Source organism: Gadus macrocephalus, chromosome 14 (assembly GCF_031168955.1).
Source record: "Gadus macrocephalus chromosome 14, ASM3116895v1".
Taxonomy (NCBI): domain Eukaryota; kingdom Metazoa; phylum Chordata; class Actinopteri; order Gadiformes; family Gadidae; genus Gadus; species Gadus macrocephalus.
Window position 1 is genome coordinate 19122637 of NC_082395.1, and position 6000 is coordinate 19128636.

The window sequence follows — 6000 nt, forward strand, 5'->3', positions numbered from 1 at the left end:
GGTTTGGGAGTTTATAGGAAATGATACTTCTCAAGCACGCACAGAATGGGAGAAGATAAGCTATTGACATCTGAGTGAGCGAGGAGAAAAATCTCCAGCGTTTAAATAGATTTTGTCTTGTTTCAGTAGAGGTGATGGAGGCGGTCGTCTGGAGGTGCTCGTCTGGAGGTCCGTGGCGGTCGTCTGGAGGTGCTCGCCGTGAGGTCCATGGCGGTCGTCTGGAGGCGCTCGCTGCAGGTGGAGGGAAGGCCGGGAGCCGTGCAGCCCAACGGATGCAGAACGGTGAGACACGGAACTGCACAGCTGCACATTTTTTCTAGGCTTGGTGAATTGTTTAGAATTAAAACTTTGACATGCAGCCACAGCAACTCTGAGGTGTTCTGAAAAATGTCAGATGCATTCTCAGCCACTAGGACCAGCTCCAGGATGTAGGCTAGGTGTGTGTGGCTGGCTGTTGGGTTAAATAATACCTCACTCAAGACTGCACAGTAGGGCATCTGTGGGAGCTAAAGCAGAGGAGGAGTTGATTATCTGCATCATGTACGGGGAGAAATGTGCAGTGTGCAAATGGAACGTGTCATTCGCCTTTCAGAAGGACTGAGGCGGAGGTCCTGGAGGCAGAGGCCAGCCTGGAGGAGGCGGTGGCCTGGAGGTCCTGGAGGCGTCCAACCTGGAAGGGGTGGCATGGAGGGCCAGGTGGCGGCTCCTCATCCAGTAAAGTTAAACTCATCTTCAGTGCATCCATGATGAAAGGGGAGAAATGTTCCAGTGTGCAACTGGAACTTGTGTCTCACATTTCAGAAGGGCCTGGAGGCGGCCAACCTGGAAGGCCTGGAGACGGCCGAGGTCCTGGAGGCAACGGCGGTCCTGGAGGCAACGGCGGGCCTGGAGGTGGAGGCCAACCTGGAGGTCCTGGAGTCGGTGGGCCTGGAGGCGGTGGTTGGGTCCAACCTGGAGGGCCTGGAGGCGGTGGTTGGGTCCAACCTGGAGGGCCTGGAGGCGGTGGTTGGGACCAACCTGGAGGCGGTGGTTGGGATCAACCTGGAGGTCCCGGTGGTGGCGTCCACCTGGCGGTGGTCGTCCTGGAGGGCCCGGCGGCGGCGGCGTCCTGGAGGGCCCGGCGGTGGCGGTGGCGGCGTCCTGGAGGGCCCGGAGGCGGCGGCGGCGGCTCCTCATCCAGTAAAGCTAAACTCTTCTCCAGTGCATCATGAACGGGGAGGAATGTCCGGGGTGCAAATAGAACGTGTGTCACATTTCAGAAGAAATGAGGCGGCGTTGCGGAGGTCCAGGAGGTTGGCCCGGTGGAGGTCCTGGAGGAGACGGTCCCGGCGGTGGAGGACGGCTGGGGGATCCGGCGGTGGAGGTCCGAAGGCGGCTCGTGATTAGACCAACCAGCTCCTCATCCTTGGAAGGTAAGCTCTTTCTCCAGGTCAATCTGATCAACGAGAAAATCAAAGAGCGCAGCCATGAACTGGTGGTATCGCCATTTGGGGACTAAACTCTAATGTTTAACTCAAGTAACTGCAGTGTTTCCCCCAGCACTGTAGGGTTAAGGCCGTCTTAACAGTAGGGCCCCGCCTTGACTACCAATGTAGAAAAATTATATATAAAAAATAATTATGCAATAACAAAGTGTTCAAAACAATAGTCGTGCCATAACGCATTTTGAATGCAATTGAAAAGGCGGTTGTATGTATTATTGCGAACTGAAACCCTCACCGAAGACCCCCCCCCCCCCCCCCACCTTGACTAAGACATTGTCTGGGGGAAACACTGAACCGGGTTGTATCACTTAGTAGTGAGTACACTAGGGTAGCTGGGTTGTATCACTTAGTAGTGAGTACACTAGGGTAGCTGGGTCATCTCCAAATGGTAACTGAGTGTTTGCTCCAGCAGGATTGAAGGAGTCACTGGGATGAAGATCACTGCTCGGGCTGACGACCACTCATCTTTTCGGAGAAGGTACATAAATCTACAGCTGATGTGATTAAAGTTCTGCAGTTCAGATCCGCTGATAAATGGTCCCATACCGTATCCACAGCGTCCTCATGGTGCAGGCGGTCAAACTTCCACCTCTTTGAAGAGACCAAGCAGATTGATGACTGACTGGTTCTTTATACTCAAGACCTCGTCCCGGAGCAGAGGACGGACCTAAGGCCCGCAGTGCAGCCGACTAGAGACTCCATGTGGAACCGGTAAGATACTGGATTGACCATCTTGAAGACATTTTCATTTATTCAACAAGGTTAGTTTTGTTTGGCGGGTATGTTGCTTTGATACTAGGGGCTTCTTCTGTAACAAACTTTCTAGAGAATAAGATCTGACTTCAGCCAATCAGCGGGATGTCCTTGAACAAGAGCCAATGGCTGAAGGTGCTCAAACACATTATTTTGACACGCTCCTCTACTATTGCTGTAATCAAGCTTGATGGCTATTTTGCTCCTTCTACTGACAAAATCAAGTCTGCCACCTGGTGGCTGATGAGGGCGTAGCAACTCGGGGTATATTGGAAACATGATAAGAAAAGCCTGTTTTTGATGGTTGGATCGTAAACCTAAATGTTTTTACATCAAAATATCGCCGAACCCCATGTTGGACAATGCTTGTTTTCATCCTTTCCATGTTTAGCTTTGATTCATCCTTACCTTTTCTTGTGACCCATTCCCCTTAGGTTCAATTAAGTTGACCTCTCCTTCAGGCGACTTAAAGGGAGACCAGATGTGTGGCAGCTGGGTGTCATGGTGCAGAGACCCAACGCTGGTAAATATTTACTTCCTCCTTGAACAGACCTAACGCGTCAAACGGCAATTATATAATCCCTCCTGATCTTTATAAAGGTCTGAAGACGAGTCTTTTCTGTGAACATCTCCACTGACTAGTGTGCTCTTAATTAAATTAAAGTTAGTTAATTAAATGCAGTAACTCCAATGCACCTGGAGGCTCGTATTGAATTTTTTTGAAACCTGGTTCTCCAGCACTAGGACTGTTGCGGTAAATAAATGCTTGTTTTTTTGCTAATTTAAGTCTATGAAATCAAATGCTGATTGAGACCAGATGGGGCTATTCCTGCATTTATAGACATTTGATTGCCCTTGACACTGATTCTACTTTTTGCATCAATTTACGTCACAGTACTGAACTACACCAGTGTGTCCTACTCCCATAAACCCTGAGGATCCCTGGATGGCTACACCAGCACATTAATCCACAACCAACATCAACACACAGTGCACACTCTATAGAGCTCGTAAATCAAGTCTGCCACCTGGTGGCTGATGAGGGCGTAGCAACTCGGGGTACATTGGAAACATGATAAGAAAAGCCTGTTTTTGATGGTTGGATCGTAAACCTAAATGTTTTTACATCGTGAGATCGTAAGATATGACTGGGTTTCAATGGAGAGAAAGTAATTATTTTCTCCATTTTATGTTGCACCACATTTTGGGGGAAGAATGTTTGAATCAATCTTTGTCATTTATTTCTGTACTCCATATCTGTAATCCCAGCTGTTGTATTTTAAAACGGTAGCTGGGAACCCTCTTTGTAGGGAGCGACTAGAGGGACAAGGCTGGAAGCAAACCTGAGCCTGGATCTTAACCTTCTTTCTAAACCTAATGCCGCAATTTAACCGCAAATAAAGTGAGGCCTAAAGTAACTTGACTCTTACCTAAACTTGCTTGCCTAAACTCGCTTGTCTAAACTCGCTTGCATAAAACCTAAACTCGCTTGCATAAAACCTTAACTTGCTTGGCTAAACTCGTGTCGCTTGCCTAATACCTGAACTTGCTTGCCTAAACTCGCTTGCCTAATACCTGAACTCGCTTGCCTGAACTCGCTTGCCTGAACTTGCTTGCCTAAACTCGCTTGCCTAATACCTGAACTCGCTTGCCTGAACTCGCTTGCCTGAACTCGCTTGCCTGAACTCGCTTGCCTGAACTCGCTTGCCTAAACTCGCTTGCCTAAACTCGCTTGCCTAAACTCGCTTGCCTAAACTCGCTTGCCTAAACTCGCTTGCCTAAACTCGCTTGCCTAAACTCGCTTGCCTAAACTCGCTTGCCTAAACTCGCTTGCCTAAACTCGCTTGCCTAAACTCGCTTGCCTAAACTCGCTTGCCTAAACTCGCTTGCCTAAAACCTAAACTTGCTTAGCTTGACTCGCTTGCCTGTACTCGCTTGGCTAAACTCGCTTGCATAAAACCTAAACTCGCTTGCATAAAACCTAAACTCGCTTAGCTTGACTCGCTTGCCTGTACTCGCTTGGCTAAACTCGCTTGCCTAATACCTGAAGTCGCTTGCCTAATACCTGAAGTCGCTTGCCTGAAGTCGCATGCCTAATACCTGAAGTCGCATGCCTAAAACCTAAATTTGCTTGTCCAAACACGTTACACAAGGTTAACCATCCATAATCTTTAACCCAAACCAGACTTGTCCCTGGGTCGCTCCACTTTAATTTAGAAGTTTCTTCTTTTACCTCATCTGCGTTTTGAGTTTCATTCTTGGAGGGCTTGAAGTGCTTTGGAGGATATTTGAACCTTTGTTTGCCGCATCAATAAACATGCTTTATCTTTACCCATTTTGTTTTGGATTGCATTTCTATGTGTAATCCGGCCAAATGTTCAGTGTCCTTACATGTAATGTCTATGGTCTGACGATAATCTGACCTCTTCATGAAGCAGAATGTGTGTGAATGTTGTCCCGTGAGCTCCAGGCTCTCTGTGGGCCTGTCAACGTCTCTTTAGCAAAAGGTTGGAGAGTGAAATTCATTTTTGTGCCATTTTCATGTGTTCCTGAGTATTTCAGACCTGTGGTGTTTCACATGAGACCTTAATGGGAACTTTTCTTTTTCTGCCTGCATACGTAATGCCTACATTAGTAGGGTGATCACTGTTGATCCCCATATATTTATCATTAACCACCTCATTCTTTGGGATTACAAATCATATAATTTATGAGCATATTTGCAAATGCCTCCAAATATCAGATTGTGTAAAAACGAATGAAATGTAACCTGCTTGATTTAAAGAAAATAAAACATCCAAATATTATAAACCTGTTTTGTGTTGCTCTCTTACCATGTGGAAATGAGCAGATAGATATGTTTAGCGCTGATTTGCTGCCTCCTTTTGGTGTGGTGCTGGGATTTGTTTAATATACTATTATCATTTCCAGGATAAGTTAATAACCTAGTATAGCCTACCCGGAAAAGAAGGGATATGATGGCCAGGGCAGGCTGTTTCGGTGTAAGTGAAATCCGCGAGCTGCTTATCATGTGAGAGAAGGTTATGTAGTCACATTAAAAAATACCTTGAAAGATGGTAGGCCTACGATCTACGAGAGACGCAGAGGAACTTTCCTTATGAGGCTTTTGTCGGGATAAAAAACAGGTGCTCAGCAAAATAAGTTGACGTTTCTGCACTTGTAAATAGTTAATTTCGTTTGTAGCCTTTACTCAGACGTGAGCTCATTCTTGCATGCGGGTGTCCGGCTTGGCAGTGTAAAAAGGCCTATACATCATCCTGCCCAACAATATGGGCAGGATCTAGACCAAGCTCTCCTAATCGGGTCAGCAATAGCCGGGTTTCAATGCCCAGAATCTGAGTTTGAATGCTACTGAATTAATGGAATGTTGCATTTTTTGTTTTACATCATAGATTCTAAATTGCGCGCCAATCAATGAAACCTTATGCGGAATCAGATAGTCGGCTCTTTGCTGCACATTAAGATAAATGTAGTTGTCACACAAGCTATTTTTGTAATTATTTCAGGGGGGAAAATGCCTTGAAAAAATGTAGTAGTGCGTTCAGGATAAGGACTAATGTAGCATGTCAGCCTAGGCCTAATCAATTGTGTTTTAATATCTTTAGTATTCATATTATTGCAGTCTAATCTTTTCGTAGGCTATTCTGTTGATGGCCTTGATGGGGAGATATTTTAACGCTTTTTAACCCCATTTTCCTGCGTCGCCCCCTCCTACGGAGCCCATTTCAGCACCGTGTCAGTA

General features: G+C 46.6%; 1 long non-coding RNA gene across 1 annotated transcript; it reads left to right on the forward strand.

The window, feature by feature from the left end:
- The first annotated feature begins 2050 nt into the window (after positions 1–2050).
- Positions 2051–3249, forward strand: LOC132472518 (uncharacterized). Its single transcript, XR_009529095.1, has 3 exons — positions 2051–2195; positions 2672–2760; positions 3133–3249. It is a non-coding gene; the product is annotated as an uncharacterized LOC132472518 (long non-coding RNA).
- Positions 3250–6000: the final 2751 nt, after the last annotated feature.